Genomic DNA, 18,906 nt, shown 5'->3' on the forward strand with positions numbered 1-18,906 from the left:
ATTTGAATGATTTAGGTATTAAATCACAAAGAGGTAGAACATACAGTGAAAATATTATTTGAATGATTTAGGTATTAAATCACAAAGAGGTAGAACATACAGTGAAAAGATAATTTGAATGATTTAGGTTTTAAATCACAAAGAGGTAGAACATACAGTGAAAAGATAATTTGAATGATTTAGGTATTAAATCACAAAGAGGTAGAAAATACAGTGAAAAGATTATTGAATGATTTAGGTTTTAAATCACAAAGAGGTAGAACATACAGTGGAAAGATTATTTGAATGATTTAGGTATTAATCACAAAGAGGTACTGTAGAGCATACAGTGAAAAGATAATTTGAATGATTTAGGTTTTAAATCACAAAGAGGTAGAACATACAGTGGAAAGATTATTTGAATGATTTAGGTATTAAATCACAAAGAGGTAGAACATACAATGAAAAGATAAATTTGAATGATTTAGGTATTAAATCACAAAGAGGTAGAGCATACAGTGAAAAGATAATTTGAATGATTTAGGTTTTAAATCACAAAGAGGTAGAACATACAGTGAAAAAATTATTGAATGATTTAGGTATTAAATCACAAAGAGGTAGAACATACAGTGGAAAGATTATTTGAATGATTTAGGTATTAAATCACAAAGAGGTAGAACATACAATGAAAAGATAAATTTGAATGATTTAGGTATTAAATCACAAAGAGGTAGAGCATACAGTGAAAAGATAATTTGAATGATTTAGGTTTTAAATCACAAAGAGGTAGAACATACAGTGAAAAGATTATTGAATGATTTAGGTATTAAATCACAAAGAGGTAGAACATACAGTGGAAAGATTATTTGAATGATTTAGGTATTAAATCACAAAGAGGTAGAACATACAATGAAAAGATAAATTTGAATGATTTAGGTTTTAAATCACAAAGAGGTAGAGCATACAGTGAAAAGATAATTTGAATGATTTAGGTTTTAAATCACAAAGAGGGAGAACATACAGTGGAAAGATTATTTGAATGATTTAGGTTTAATCTCACAGAGAGGTAGAAATTACAGTGGAAAGATAATGGGGGAGTACTAAGAAGTATAACAAGAAAACTTGTGGAATAGAAGTCCTCAGAAGAACAAGGGAAACAAACAAAAGCCAAAAATCAAAGAAATGGAGTAAGAATTGACAAACTAAGAAAACAAAGGACACCTGCCCCACCCCCCACCCACCATTTACCCACATTGCTAGACTGCCTCAGCCTACCCACCATGTACCCACATTGCTAGAAAGATAAGATGGGATAAAAGACAAGAATGTTGCCTGTATTCATACTTGTCCTCATGTCATTCTTACTTGATCCAACCTCTTGAGGAAATAAGATTTTCTTGTTTTTTTTTCTGTGACTTATTTTGTATGTTTATTGAATTCATAACTCCTGTTTGAAGGAACAGTTCATATGTAATGCGAAAGGCCAAAGGATCATCAATTTTGGAAAGGATTGCTGTTTTCATACTTCACTTGAAAATGAAAATACTGCCCTCTCTTTGGCTATTAAGTCAGACAACCAACAAGTCTGGAGTGTTTAAGCCACGAGGTATTGCAGTATGGAATTTCACAAATGAGAGCAGTGGTTATGTAGGATTAAAGGAAAGTTCACTTGGAATTAAAGAATCTATTTAGCAGTTGGTTAAAATCAATTGTTATTATGTATATGTTCCTTTAGGTCAGAAGGTAGATTGCCAAAGTAAGCTTTTGATTTGACCATGGAATCCAGTGGTCTCCTTTAGTGATATAGTTTTATTAGCTAGTTTGAATTGCCTCTGAAATACTCTAGATGAAAAACCCACCGCATTTTTGGGAGCCAGGGCCAAACCAACAACCTCCCAGATGGTTGGTTTCTTTGCTTCTAATTGCAGTTCCCATGCTATGGAACGCAAAAAGGACCACAACATATGATGATGTTAATCATGATCTTATTTTATACGTTCATGTACTAAAAAACTTACGATCATGTACTAAACATATACGATGATGTACTAAAAAACTAAGATGTACATCAAAACATATACGATGATGTACTAAAAAACTAAGGTGTCCATCAAAACATGCGATGATGTACTAAAAAACTAAGATGTACATCAAGATATATACGATCATGTACTGAAAACTTGTGATGATGATGAAAAAGCGCAAGTTACAAAAAAGTGGCGTATGAATATCCATTATTGTCGTTTGAATACACGTATGAATATCTATACACATAGCTATTATTACAGCCAATCCTCAGGGATTATTACTCACTTCAAATTAATAATATAGTATGCTATCCATTGATTACAAAGTACCGTACCCCTAGGAATATCAAAGTTGATACCTAAGCCCCGCCCCTAATGGTTCTTAATGAGTTTATACTGAATATTCATACTCGTATGCATACGCCACATATGAATATACATACGCGTATGCAGACGCCACTTTTTTTGAACATAACATTATTAGTACATGATCGTATTTGTTTTGATGTACATCGTACGTTTGTAGTACATGATCGTATATGTTTAGAACATGATCGTATACTTTTAGTACATGATCGTATATGTTTGGTACATGATCGTAAATTTTTAGTACATGGTCGTGTATTTCTAGTACATGATCGTAAGTTTTCAGTGCATGATCGTATAAAATTAGATCATCATTAACATCATCATATGTTGTGGTCCTTTTTGCGTTCCATACCATGCAACCCATATTTATTGTCTGGAGTAAAAAGTTCAACAATCAAGTAAGTTCTTTTGGAGTATGTGGAGAATATGCTGGTAAAATTTAAAGGGGCTGAATGTCTCACTAGGGTACTTCAATTCTATTGTTCAATCCTACTGTCAGTGGCTTCTTATTTCAACTGAACATCCGGTATGGTAACAATCCAGCCTAATTGTTAATGCCACAAGCACACAGTATATATATGTAATAACTTTACCATCACTTTCTGCACACTATGGTGTGTACTCAGAAAAAAAGATCTATTACGCTACCTTTCAATATCGCAGCAGCCCTCTAATCACCGTTGCTCACGTCACTTATATTGGCATGGATGATATGATCATTTCTGGTAGAGTGTTGCTGGTACTTGAAAGTTGCACAAAATATACACTGCTGGTGTTACACAATGGTAAAGATTATTTTTAACGTAGCTGAACCTTGTAGTGACAAGGATCCAAATGATATTGTAGACTTTGTTGTTGTTATGATTCCTCATTACGGCTTGTTCTTTTGATCGTATCTGTTCATCTGTAGATTAAGTTTAGTCGGTGAGTCTCATTGTCTGTCTGTCTGTGCAGAGCATCATGTTTTGGTAATTAGTTTATGTCATGTTAGTGCCTCCTTGACAGTCTGCCAGAAGATAGGGAAAGGAGAGGACAAAAGAGGGGTAGGTCTTGCAAGCAAGCACATTGCATATAGGAAAACATGCATGGTAGTTGGGAGGAAGAGAAAGGATAGAAGAAGTGCTGCACTTGACTTGTGTATCCCCACACCCCATCCCCTCCCTTACCTTATAATCCTTGCTATGGACATCCATTTACAGTTTAACACAAAGGATGGTTTGGAAAATGCAATATTTTTTGTAACACAGTCAAACATTGCAGTATTTTGTTTCCAAGTGTGAACGCTCTTTTTATCTGTTCATGTGGAGCCCTATTATTTCCTAAAAGAAAGATAAAAGATTGTAACTTTTATAGCAACAAAAGACGATCAGCATAATATCAATTTCTGCTAAAAAGCAGGTTGCAAGTCATAAAATACAATTATGGATGCATGGCCAATAATTATACTGTTTATCGTTGTCACCACTGACCAGCAATTCTTCATTAGCTAGATCATTGTGCGTGTGTTTTTATTTCAACAAGGTATATTATAATCACGTTAAAATGCATGCAGTATGCTAACGATTATTAATACTTGGGATTCTGTTTTTCGCCGGGTTTTCGCAGTACTGGATTGGGTGGTAAAAATTGGTCTTTTCGTTTAAAACAGGTGCAGTGTCAACCAGCCCTAACTGTTTTGAATTAAAAGTTGAACACTTACCTGAAGCAAAGAGAATATTAGCTACCGTGTAAAGTGTATCCTCAGATTCTCTTTAGCCTGATAGTTGGTAAGCCATTCTTGGCATTTTATACATTAAAAATAGAGGTACAAAAGGAGCCAATGAATAAATAACAAAGAAATAAGTGAGAGATTGATATATCATCTGAACTGACGCAAACCTTATCACGAGGAGCTTGACAATGGGTAGTTGTCATCAGCATAATATTGTTTATTATTTACATCAGCCATTTAAAGTCCTTTGTGTTATGGAATGCCCTAATTTTGTTGCGTTAACACCTAAAAGAAGTTTGGTTGTAGGTTTTACATGTTGTTCTTACAAATTGTTATTGTGCCTATATATCTTTTTACTGAATATTCATAACAATGATTTAAAACACTCTATTATCACAGTTAGTTAGGCATAAATTTATCAACAAAACTAACAACAGTAATTTTGACAACAAAAGAAAATTTTTCCTTGGAATATATCCGAAGTTCACAAACAAACACGTCATTATGTATATTTGCGAAATAAGAATGTCTGTTGATGAAACCTCTAAAGTATCTTAACCAACAATTTCCATAGTTACTCTCTTCATCTTGAGTGATAACATAAGAAATTGGGGGCATATTTCCTCAATCATATACTAAACATGATACTTCAAATATATTTAGGTTAAGTGACTCTTGCATCAAATTGAGTAGTCATAAATATTGTAATGAGGGAAAGCAGCAGCCATTACATTTTTATCTTTGTATGGGACATCCACGCCATGTTAGGAAAGTAGTTTGCAGACAGTTATATTTACGATACTTAAGCAACTACAAATGTGGGAGAAGCCAGGAAGGATATTGATTGGCTAATGAGAAAATAAATGTGAGGAGAAAGGCAACTGAGACTAGAAAAAAAAGATATTAATAAAATCATTGATCATTTTCTTGATACTTCAATCAATATTTCATCACTATGTAGGTCCTTTCTCTGACATCAAGTATTAATTTCCAATCATGGCATCAAAGTTGCACACTATTTTAAATTTTCCAATTTGTTTCTAACAGTTTTTGTTTTAATAAAAAAAATGTGAAGATTAGTAAAAAAAAAAAATTGGTTACGGCTATTGATATTAATTTGTAACGACTTTCTTCGTATTTCTTTGGTTCAAACTAAAGTTCTATTAGATTTTCTGTATTTGTTGGTCTCACTTCCCAGAAGTCATGTCTCCAACTTTTTCTTTTCAAAATTAGTTTCTAATGATTAATACCAATGTGTGAATTGTTTGAGCATTAAAAATTGTTTGAGAACCAAATATGATCATCCATCCTTTGGTGGAAAAGTCTTGTAGCCTGTCTTAGTTGGATAATGAATATCTTATTTTGTGTTAATATATGCTGTACTGGGTAGATTTGGGAAAATTGCCGATCAAATTCAATAGGCTGCTTTAAAGAGAAGTCTACAGTAAAATTCATTTAATACAAATCAGGAAGAGATAGTATAAATATAGGTTACAGCTATTTATATTAATTATAAAGCACTTTTGCTGTATTTTTTCCCCCGTCCAAACTAAGGTCTACTAGGCTTTCTTTTGATTCCTTGCCGGAGGCAGAAGGAATCTTTGTGATGCTTATGGTGCGTGTGTATGTATGTGTGTGTGTGTGACACTTGCTTGTAAACACCATAACTCAAACAGTTCATGGTGGATAAACATCACACTTGGTTGAGGACAAGAAGCCTATTCTTTTCTGTGAAATTCAATAGTCATTTGCCTTGTGAAGGTGTTTATCAGCAACTGGCAATCATTGGTGTTCTTAAAATATAATAAATTACTTCTACCTTCACAACACCTGATAACTAAAAGTTTGGAGTGATTTTTGTTCTTCTTTTGGCTTTGCCATCTTTCTTCCTTTTCTGCGATAATCTTTCATCCTTTGAATTGATGATCCTACCTCTAGCATCTTATAGCTGTAATGTCTACATCTAACAGGGCCGTGAAAACAGTATTAGGACACCATTAATTACACTAAAGCATGTTGTTATGGCAGAGCATGATAATAATTACAGTGTAACACCAAGGAAACATGAATGTATTCCACAGACGTCAGTAATGTTTTTATCTGTTCAGATAGTATAGTAATTAAACTTAAGGTAGCTGTTTTTGTAGTATAGTACAGTATAGTATAAATATAACGTAGTGTAGTGTAGTAATTGTTATATTAGTAAAAGGATAATGTAGTTGTTTTTGTTTAGTCACGCCCTCTTATTTCCCAAACCTGCTGATTAGAGTACTCAAAACATGATTCAGTTGATCGCGTAAAGGCACCCTCCTAGATTTTCATTGCCAAATGAATGTTATTTTACATTTAATGAATGAGATTGATCCAATTTTTAACGTTTTGTTTCCCAGACAATTTTCATGGCAGTATCAAAGACATTTTAAAAGCAAAGTTTGTAAATTTTCCAAATTGAGGGTGATGTAAACATCTCCAATATACTGCTAATTTGCTAAACTTAGTTATGATCTCCAAACATTCATCACAGTTTGGTTAAACAAGGCGTGATTTCCCCTTGAACTTTTCAAGTTTGTTCAAAGAATTCCCAGTAATGCTGTCAATTTTTCCAATTATTTATTTATAAAATCAGCTTTTCTCGATTTAGGCTGATCAGCATTTCAAAATTTCAATTTTTATGTAGTTTTGTCTTTCAGACAAACATTTTCTAATTTTTTTATCTGTCCATTGACCTGTGATGAAGTTCCAATTTGTGTTCAAACATAAGTAAAGAAAAAAAAAGCTTGCAAAGAAAAATCAAGCAAAAGAAGAGAAACTTACATGATATTGCCATGCTATGGCAAAAGAACTGACCCAGATTTGCCTATCTGTGTAGTAAGTTGTGTTCATAGTTTGATTATCATCTAAAAGATCAGATATGGAAGGGGCCTCAATACCAAGGGACCATGTCCACGGTGACTTTTTAGGCCTATCTTTAGCACTCAATGGTGGGTACCATTCTTTAGTGTAACCTTTCCAATTTGATTCACTCGTAGTTTGGGGCTCTTTTCCGAAAGTTTTGTCATCAAGTGCAAGTCACGTTGCATTGACTTACAATGTCAATATGAAAGCAACTCTTATATTTTATTGGTAAAAAAATCTTGTATGCAGGTAAGAAGGAACCTCCAGGGTCAACTTGTGTTAGATATCGATTTACTTAGTGATCTGTTTTTGGAAAATGGAACTGGTCGTGGTTATTCAACTTTGGAAAATATAAGAACTCCAAGAGAAAGGAATTGTGATAGACACAGAGTTAATAGGCAGAGGAAAGGTTCTACTCTGTTCAGACTTAAATAGGGCAAAAGTTTTGACATTAAAAGAAACGGTGCAAGTTTGCTGCACAAGCTAACTGCTAAAGTTTTAAGTTGGAATAGTGTAGTACAGTATGAGTGTTGTGTAGCAGAGACCATAGAAATTCAACACATACTGTAGAATCTACTTCGGACCAGCTTACAACGATATGCTTTGCAAAGATTTGAAGGTCCCTTGCTCCATCTTGGTACACCTAAACCAATGGCTCACGCAAAGGGTGCCTACGTTATAGTAACAAGGTTTTCAATGAAATCCTGAATTTTCACATATATAGAAACACTTGATGCACCAGATTAGTAAATATAAACTTGATGAAATGGATTACAACTCATGGCTATCTAGCTGCAACTTACACAGTTGTTCTAATTTTTTGGAAAAAAATCCTACCATATTCCCAAATATTGTACAACCTTACGTTAGGCACTAAACTAGTTACATAGCTGCACAAAGCCTAGCCGTCTATATCGTTCATAATGCTATTTTTGATATAACCAAAATGTAGGTGAGATGGCTTAACAGAAATGTTTGGGCCCCTAGGGAACAGACACTGAATTGGAAAATATGTATGAATGGGCGCCAACAGTTTATGGAGGGCTCCAATCAGTGACCATACAAACAGTAAAATAAAAGTAGAAACATGTTAGAAGAAAAAGGAAGAATCTATAAAAGGAATCAATTAACTTGAAAAAAATGTGTCCCTAAACCATAGATAACGTGATGTTCCTCTTGTTCTTAAAATGTGCATGCCTTTATTGAAGAATGTTACAGTGACAATGTAACAAGGCATCATCGTAATAGTTGTAGGACTGCAAACATTTGCTTGGAAGGTACAGAAAGGTCCGCCGTGTTGCATGTTAGGCTTCTATTAGCACTGTCAAATCAGCTAGGCCTAGGTGATACACTATAGGCCTTGGCTATATACTATATATTATCATAGGCGTACGAGGCGGGGGCAGGGGGGCAGACTGCCCCCCCATATTCCCAGAGGACAAGAAATTCGGGCAAAAGTCCTGAAAAATTTGGGCAGCCTAAGAGGAGAAAAAATATATATATATATAATAAATAAATATGCAGTAGCTTGCCCGAATCTTTTTCAAATTTTTGCCCGACAATTCCGTGGAGAGTATTTGTGACATAAATATTAATATAGGTATAATGATTTTCTTTATTTAGCATCATGATGCCCGAATATATACGTGTAACACCACCGTAAGCGTAGCTCATCTGGGCTACCACGCTTTTTGCCCTATCGCCCAAAATTATTAACAGGGAACGCCACTCACAATCGTGGTGACATGCATGCATGGAGATTAGCGTAGCTCATCTGGGCTACCACGCTTTTTGCCCTATCGCCCAAAATTATTAACAGGGAACGCCGCTCACAATCGTGGTGACATGCATGCATGGAGATTAGCAGTCTCTGAAGTGAATGACTACAAGTCTAAAACGATCTTAAAAAATATACTGTCCTATTTTTCCCCCTTCAAAGTGATGTTACCATTTTTTCTTCTTCTAATTTACCAAATTTTTGGGAAGTGTAAATTTCTAAAACTTGAGATTATAAAATAAAGAATGTTTAGATGAAACTTGCAAGGCTTCAGAAGTGCCATTTCCGGCAATCTGAGAGGCATTTCTTGCCAAAAAATTTCTTGTACACTACGCGCCAACCGATGGTGGCGCTCCGCTTAGATAGTGTCACGGGAACTTTCGGGCACAAAAGTTTCTGCCCCCCCGAACTGAAATGGTCCCGTACGCCTATGTATATTATATTGATGTGATGTCCACAATTTTGACAACTTCCTAACGTACTGTAACAATTGTTTACCCCGAGGTCTGTATCTAACAGTTTGGTTTTACATACATTCAGGGAAAGATGCTATTTTCTTATTTCCTCTTCACATGATTAAGCTTTTGAGCATGATATAAATGCATAAGTGTCAAAACATATGTATAATTTATGCCATATTGTGATCTTCTTGAAGAAAGAAGGCTGCTTCAAAGTTCAAACACTTAACAACTGAAAGCTCAAAGGTTGAACATCTTGCAGAGGCTCTGTGGTAAATTTTCACGTGCTCCTTAGTCTATTTACCTGTTTAATATAACGTCAAAGCAGTTGCTTGATTTGTCGTCTGAAAATTGGTGAATTCATGCAGATCTATAAAATAAAAAATTAACCTAGACATGCATGGGTGAGCTTAAGAGTGGATTTAAGAAGGTATTGACTCATTTTTAACCAATGCTTAACTTTTAAGAACAGTAGCTAACTTGCATAGTCAAAATTGGGATATTTCTGAAAAGAATTCATGACTTTGTTATAGTTTATGTGAGAACGAAAACTTGATAAAGTGCTTCAACGGCACTGGATTTGTTATTAAGTATCAAATAGTATTTTACAATCGACCAAAATCAAAAGCGAAGCGGTTTTAAATTATGAGGAAAACAAACCTAATGACACTTTCCACTCTTAAATTGTGTCTTATCACTGAATAAAAAGTAAGTTTGTTGAAAGATCCTTGCCGTTGATAACTTCCATAGACGAAGATCACTTCTGCTTACTTTACACCTTTTGAAGTTGGTTATAATGTTTGATATTTTTGAAAATTTTATGATGCATAAGGATTAATTAAAAAATATATGATCCGTCTGTCTCCAATAACCGCGATACCCACGATTCATTACTGAGGATTTACTAAGATTTATACTTCATGCATGAATTAGACCATAGCTTTATAGGTGCCTTTTATTTTGAAGGCAGGTGACACTGATTCCTTCTGAAGCAGAAATCAGGGTTTGACTCACAACTCGTGACAGGTTTGATTATCAAACTAAGACACTTTCTTTCCGTTGGAAGATCGATGAGCTTATTTTGCTTTATGGCGAAACTTTGGTTCAATCGTCAACACATAATCATGCACACACTATTAAAATAAAAGTATAGAGCAAACTTGACAAATGTTATCAGAATTAAACTACCTCTTAATGCTAACTTGAAATGAAACTAGTTAGACACGTTATTAACAAGTGAACAACATTGTGATTTTAATTTTACTCCACTCCTCTCTTACCTGTCTCGACTCTACAATTTTGCACCTTCCCTGATCTACTTAACCCTAATAATTAGCACTGCATGCCCCCCCCCCCCGACCCTCCTCAGGTCATTGCCCATCACCTCTTACTTTTGAATCTATACCATTCTCAGTATAGAAGTCTATACTTGTGAGTTCTTCCTTTCATTTGAAATAAGGTTTTTGAGACGTTTTCTGTGTTTTGGAACTTCATCATGTACAAGAAGTCTTCAATTTCAATGGTGCTTTACTATCCTTTGACTTTTTCAAATGTTTTATATTTTTAATCCTGATCTGATTTTGGTATATTAGCAGTATAAAAAAAACTTGATCACAGTCTAAATGTTGAAAACAATGATAGGGCAGATTAGAAAATAGACAGTTTTCATCTCCTAGTGTTACTATTACAACATATGCCTTGGAAAATGGCAGCCCCTTGACAAGATTTTTTAAACCAGAATATCTTTAAAATGGAAATTTTCCTTAGAGTATTTGGCACAAGATCTCTATTTCTTAAATTTTATTGCAAAGGTGAGGTTCTCCCTGTCAATTTAAATTATTCTATGGCATTGGGAAGTTGAGAAAATGTATCAGTTAAATTAAGAATATATATATATAGAGATATTAACGTTAGAATAATATTTCACCATATGTAACCAAATATTATTTGCCGTGCCAATCAAATTTCTGATTAAATCATACAAAAATACTGAAAATCTTAAGAGCTATAAAATGGAACAATAAACCAGATATGACTGAAGGGCTTTGTCATGTAAACTAACAAATTTAACATTGCATTTGGTTTTCCTGCAAAATTTTGAAATTATCCTCCAGAGTCAGGAAAGTGGTTCCATATAAATGGCATTATAATTTATGACAAGGTTTGTATTAAGATATTTAATCATTTCCTGTTTATTATTGATGCAACAATAAAGTAAATGCTATATAGCTATATATGAAATGGACCAAGGTATGATCGGTGTAAGATCCATTAATTTAAGGACCATGCAAAGATAATTGCAGTCACGTAGTAATTGAAGACAGACGAGCAAGTTGGTAATCAATATGAATTAACCGGCAACGGGTCACACCAAAAAATTAAAGTACATTAATATGATGCAGAGACCAGTTTAGATTCATCTGTGTTGAACAGGTTTATAGATAAGCTGTCCTCCCTTGATGAATGAATGCTTTTGGAGCATAAAACCATGAATAGGTTATTCCAACATTAGTCACACAAATCTGTCAAGACAAGAGTGTAACCTTTATAGCAGCTCTGTTTGGTTTGATTTTTGTCAAAAAATATTGACAATTGTTTGAATACAGAAATCCCACACTTAATGCAGCAAATAATGAAAAAGGAAGGGGAAAACAAACAAACAATTTCTGATTACCATGCTCACATTTCTGGCAACTTGCAAATGCAAATCTGCTTCAAATCAGATTAATGCAATTTAATCAACAATTATAAAGCCGACCGAGTATTACTCAAAAGAAGATTCCTATTGGCAAGACGTAGACCTCTGTTTCTTTTCTTTCTTTTTGTGTACTAAGTGAAGACATAATGAATGAGCAGTTAATAAATTCAATGCAATGCATTTAGTATCACCTGATTTTGCTTGAGTAACATGTGCAGTGAGTGTTACTCTTTGTTGTGTGCAAGATAGACCGTGAAATTAACCTTTTAAAAGGCATAGCTGGTGGTTTTTCAACATCCTCTAATCCCTTCATTCATGTAACATTGAATATTTACACTTGTACCTTTCCATTGATGTATGGCACATTGTATTATTTTCTTTTAGGACTTTGTAAAACTTGATCAAACCTAGCACTTTTGGACAAGGAATTTGCTCTTTTCGCAAAAATTCCTAGCGCTCACATGACTGCAGGTCACCCTGTGACATACATGTGCGGAGTTGGTTGAGGATATATTGCTATTCACTTTAGCACTAACACTACACCCATATGACACCATACTGTTAAAATCAAAATGTCAACAAATCGTGTAGTAAGAGGTTGCAAAAACACTTCTGAAACCGAAATCTAAGTTGCTTTTTGTTCCCAGTCATCAAACTAACGATAAACGTCCAAGGCTTTGGATTAATTTTGAAAGTAGCACCCGCAAAGACTTTCTCACTCCCAGGCTTCCCACAAACACGTATTATAGGCAGTAATGTCTACTCAGAAGCCCTCTAAAGGTAAAGTCTCCCGAATTTTGATATATGCCTAAACTCATTAGCCACAATTGCCCTGTTATTCTAATGTGTGAACTCAATTGTTTATCTTCAGCCTTGATTTACCCCATAGGTGCAGGAATAAAGATCATATTACAAAAGAGTACACTGTACAATTGGTCCTGTGTGACTTAGTGCTCTTTAGCAGAACCAATTACACGACACACAGAGCTACTGTATTAACTTAGTGATACACACTCACACCTAGGGACGATATGTATTGTAGGCATGTATATATTGTACTGAGACAGTAAAAGGTTTCAATTTTTATAGCTTTTGATACTCGTATATGGAATATTGAATCTATCGGGCGCTTTTTTTAACATGGTGTTCCCTTCGCTTGTGCTTTTGTGGAGTTGTGACTTTCTGAAAGCCTTACATTATGGCAGCGAGACTGAGACATACCCAAAGCTTTATATTTCGTAGATTTGATTAATATTGCATCCACTAACTGGAAACTAACTGCAAGCACGATTAATTGCAACAACCAAGGAAGGAATACCCGAGATGTTGACATATTTCACGAGGTAGGCATTTCAATTTCGGCAAGACTCCGATACCATACAGCACAGTATGTATACTGGCCTATCGTAGCAGCAAATGTTACGAAACATGACCAGACGTTTAGGCAGTTTTTATCCATAATTTACTTTTAATTGAAGACTTGCTACTCAAAATGAGTTAACAAATATGTGAAAAATTCTAACAACCATTTGTTTCTCTTGTGGCTGCATGTTTATTGGAAGAGTGAAGTTAATTAATGGTTCACTTTCTTACGAGATGTACATAGAAAGTCCATTGTTATTGTTTCGCATTCGCGGTACACTCCGCAGAATGACGTCACACGGTGACCTGTACATTAATGAGCTTTTACGCTTCACCTTTCTGGTCAGTGAAAATCTGCTAATTTTGACATCCAATTTCTCTAAATTACTGTCTCTTTCGACTAAACGGGAACCACAGTATTGTTTGTTAAAATAGAGTTTAGTATTGTACAGAAAGTATGTCTTGTGCAAATCTAACATGGCTAGATCAGTCTATCTAAGTCTGTTCTAACCCCCCCCCCTTCTTTACCAATCCTCCCTCCCACCCACCCACCCACCACCCCACCCAACCAGTAAACTAATGTTTTTCTTGTTTGTATATATTAGACTTTCACACTGTATACATATATATATATTAGAGATTTTAGTCCGATAGTCACCTGTTTGGTTAAGAACTGCTAAGAATGTGAATTGTTAGAAATATGTTGGAATATGAAGAGCCCAATAACTCAAGATTTTCGATGTATATCCCTCCACCCACATGACAATCTTGTAATTTTGACTGCTTTGTAGTACTGAAGGAATGGTTTAAGTGATTTGGGTCTATTAAGAAATTGAATTCCGGGGACAGGGGGAGGGGGATGTGGTGGAGATAGGGGTGAATTCTGCAGACAGGGGTATGTGGCAGAGATAGGGGGGAATTCCGGGACAGTGGGAGGGGGATGTGGTGGAGATAGGGGGGAATTCCAGGGAAAAGGGGATGTGGTGGAGATAGGGGTGAATTCCAGTAACAGGGGAATGTGGTGAAGTTCGGGTGAATTCCGGGGACGAGGAGGGGATATGGCGGAGATAGGGGTAGTGAAACTTTGTATTATGAGTGAAGTTGTTTTTCTCCAGTAGCATTATCCTGATATTAATAAAACAAGCTGTCAAAGATTGAAATATTCCTTTGCTACAGAGAAACCAAGCAACTTTATGTCCACAACGTTTCCATTTAATAGTTATGCAGCCTTCAATATTGAAGGGTTACATCAAGGTTTCCTTAGTGGCCAGTGATTTCTAATAATTCTGTCTCTAGACTTGTCAAGATGTTTACTCCGAAGATTTGCTCTGAATTTCATATGACTACACCATAAAATGTTAATCACCAATTGGCCGGTTATGCTTTATCATTTATCTATATGGTTATCTTTCTGTCCACTTTAGATCGATGGACTTGTTCTAGTTATGTCAAGCTTTGTATGATCTTTTGATGTGCATTCAGCTTTCAGGTGGCTAAATTTGGCCTGAATTTTAAGTCATTGTTTTTCTGATCACGACTATTTAATCTCTTTGGATTTCTCAGGGTTTAAGGAATCAAACTTATGAAAACCAGATTTAATGTATTCCAGTAAATTACAGAACGACATGTTTGGTAAATTTTCAGTCGGCTACAGAAACATTACATTCAAAATGAAAGAGAGAATGTCCTGAGGGTGTTTTAGTACAGAGTCCTAGATGGTGTTGTTTAAGTTTGATTCTGAGCTGTCCAAAGAGCATTACAAGGGTCCACAAGTACATAGCATCTGGATTTTGAGCCAGATTTCTATATTTTGCTCCAAAACATGTTTACAAAATCTCTACCTGGTAATTATTAAGGTAAAGATTGCAATCAATCAATCTAAGACACCCTTGCAATCATAGGCGTAGGAGCCTCATTTGATTTGGGGGGGCTGTAACGACTTGCCCGAAAAATACAACCAAAATTTTTTCGCGCGCTCCGCGCGCGTTCCACATGTTAATGTGCATATCATATAGGCATCCATCAGTTATTAAATCACCTGCCAATAACATAAAATCATTTTCCGTGTTATTACCCTTCCATATTGGTTAGAATTATTGGGGAAGTCGTTACAACAATAATGATAATAATAATAATATAAGTTTAACCATTGAAAAACACATTGCAAATTCTTCATCATTTTCACTAGGTGCCAGTGGCGGAGCTAGGGGGTATTGGTCAGGGGGGGGGGGAGAGAATGGTCTGTAGGGGCGCTTTTGACACTATCTAAGCGGAGCGCCACCACAGGTTGGCGCGGAGCGTACAGAAATTTTTTGAGTAAAGTTACTCCCTAGATCGCCGGAAATGACCCTTTCCGGGCCTTGCTAATTTGCAGATAAACGAAGAATAAATAGGTGTCATCGCCATTTGTCAGAAAATTGCACCAACAAAATGTGACAAATGTCAATAGGTATTTGAGAGCGCAATAAAAAAGTCAATAATCGCGAATAAGTAAAAAGTGGTAAAAAGCTGAAAGGGCGCCAGCAGTCCATTTGAGTCCGTCAGGGGGGGGGGGGGCATCCGCCCCCTCTGACTGTATGGACGCTCCGCCACTGGTAGGTGCACGCAAAGTTCTCAGCATATTGCCCAAATTTTCACCGAAAAAAATTGTGCAAAAAATGCAAATTATTATTCTTTCAGTAGGTGCCCGAAAAAATTCTTATTCTCGAATTTTCACCAAAATATTGAAAAACACATTGCAAATTATTATTCTTTCAGTAGATGCCCGAATAATTCTCAGCATATTGCCCGAATTTTCACCAGAATATTGAAAAACACATTGCAAATTATTATTCTTTCAGTAGGTGCCCGACAAAAATTCTCAGCATATTGCCCGAATTTTCACCGAAATATTGAAAAACACATTGCAAATTATTATTCTTTCAGTAGATGCCCGAATAATTCTCAGCATATTGCCGAATTTTCACCAAAAAAAAATGAAAAACACATTGCAAATTATTATTCTTCCAGTAGGTGCCCGAAAAATTCTAAGCTTATTGCCCGAATTTTCACCAAAAAAATTGGTTGGGGGGGCTGCAGCCCCCCCAGCCCCCCCGCCTCCTACGCCTATGCTTGCAATCAATCAAATTAAGACACCTATTCTAATGTGTTCTTGAGATGAAGGTTAAATGAGTAAATGCTGAATGCATTTTGATTCATTACTCAACATTTCTAAGTCACACATCTAAAATGCATTTATCAAATCTTCAATGACATTACATTTTAACATCTTTGCTCAGTGTGATGTCATTGTCAGATATGTCTTACATGAGTCAACACTTTTGAGAAGGAATATTGTTAAGAACCTATGTTTATTGAATACCTAGGGTTTATTGGTTAGAGATGAATGAAATAGTGGTTATGATGGGTATATATACATACATACAGTATGACTCAGTCTACTTGCCTGGGTTATATATTTCAGGAGTACAACATGAAACTACCAGTTGTCTGATGATCACTCAAATGTGTGAAACTCTGTGTAACAACTTCTAGTGTTCTACTAATCTCAACTAATTCTCACCTATATAATATATATGTCGCCAAAACAAAACTAGTACTGTTCGATACAGGTGACAAACGCCTACATACAATCAGCATCCATAGCCTAGTGGTTAGGGTGTCCGCATATAAAGCGGGAGGCCAGGGTTCGAACCCCAGTGGAGGCTGGAAGTGTTTTCACTGTTCTTGATTTTCCAACTCATTACAATTTCAATTATATATATATTCAATTGCCTTTGTCGTTTACCTCCATTTCATTAAAATAAAGTCTGTTCAAATTAACTCTTTCGAGATCCGGCTTTAGGAATCACAAATGATTTCGAGTTGGTTAGAATCATGTTTGATCTAGAGTAAGGCAAAATATGTCACCAAAACAACTAGTATTGTTCGATACAGGTGACGAACGCCTACAGTGGAATAACAACCTTCCTTACTGGTTTCGAACTTCTGGACATACAATCAGCCTCGATAGCCTAGTGGTTAGGGTGTCAGCATATAAAGCAGGAGGCCCGGGTTCGAACCCCGGTGGAGGCTGGAAGTTTTTTCACTGTTCTTGATTTTCCAACTCATTACAATTTCAATTATATGTATCTGACTGTGTATCATCCACTAATAACATGTATACTATATACAGAGAGAGAGAGAGATGAATAGTCGTACCATAATGACATGTATATACTATATACAGAGAGAGAGATGATTGGTTGACCCATGTCCAGGACAGACTGTGTATCGTCCGATAATGACATGTATGCTATATACAGAGAGAGAGATGATTAGTTTACCCATGTCCGGGACAGACTGTGTATCGTACGATAATGACATGTATACTATATACAGAGAGAGAGATGATTAGTTTACCCATGTCCAGGACAGACTGTGTATCGTCCGATAATGACATGTGTACTATATACAGAGAGAGAGATGATTGGTTGACCCATGTCCAGGACAGACTGTGTATCGTCCGATAATGACATGTGTACTATATACAGAGAGAGAGATGATTGGTTTACCCATGTCCAGGACAGACTGTGTTTCGTCCGATAATGACATGTATACTATATACAGAGAGAGAGATGATTGGTTGACCCATGTTCAGGACAGACTGTGTATCGTCCGATAATGACATGTATACTATATACAGAGAGAGAGATGATTGGTTGACCCATGTCCAGGACAGACTGTGTATCGTCCGATAATGACATGTACACTATATACAGAGAGAGAGATGATTAGTTTACCCATGTCCAGGACAGACTGTGTATCGTCCGATAATGACATGTGTACTATATACAGAGAGAGAGATGATTAGTTGACCCATGTTCAGGACAGACTGTGTATCGTCCGATAATGACATGTATACTATATACAGAGAGAGAGATGATTAGTTTACCCATGTCCAGGACAGACTGTGTATCGTATGATAATGACATGTATACTAATACACTGTAAATTCCTTTTAAAAGTCATGTCTTTCCCAGGTTCTCTGCTGTATTATCCTCTAAACGCTCTTAGTCTTTATCTTTTGTTACAGAGGTTTAATGGATTTCTGGTTTTATCATCGATTCTTTAAAGGAATAACAGTTTTTCTTGAACAGTACAGTTGCAAACTACTGTTGTAAACCTGTGGCAAAGACCAGAAGTATCTTATCTTTTCAAGAATCTTTTCAAGAGTCTGTCGTTACACCTGATCAATTTTATTTGAAATCTTCTTACACAAGTCGTATGTATAGGTCTAGCTTGACCGACTCTCCATATCAAAAAGATTTTGAGGGCTAAAAAAACAGCAAGAAATGGTTTTGATTTGAAGATATGAAATACTAGCTACTATTTCTTAGATGTCAATCACTGATAATCATAATTTATCTGCCCATATTCTTATATGCAAAGTAGGCTAGGCAGGTCTACTTGGAAAGGATATTTCATCTTTGAAAAAGTATGAACCCCAAATTTCATACCCATTTATCCTGTTTGTTTGCAATTTATATGACTTGTCTATGTAGATTTGTGGAGGGAAATATATTTTGATGCAAACACAGACTACCTGCTTTTTATACCATGTATCCATGGTTACAGGCTGTCATGTGAAT

General features: G+C 35.7%; 1 protein-coding gene across 3 annotated transcripts in view; it reads left to right on the top strand.

Annotated features, from left to right (window-relative positions):
* LOC139979184 (uncharacterized) overlaps positions 1-18,906 on the top strand; it is a 137,405-nt gene that overhangs the window by 98,432 nt on the left and 20,067 nt on the right. The gene's annotated exons all lie outside the window — the stretch shown is intronic.

Source organism: Apostichopus japonicus, chromosome 13, assembly GCF_037975245.1.
Source record: "Apostichopus japonicus isolate 1M-3 chromosome 13, ASM3797524v1, whole genome shotgun sequence".
Taxonomy (NCBI): Eukaryota; Metazoa; Echinodermata; class Holothuroidea; order Aspidochirotida; family Stichopodidae; genus Apostichopus; species Apostichopus japonicus.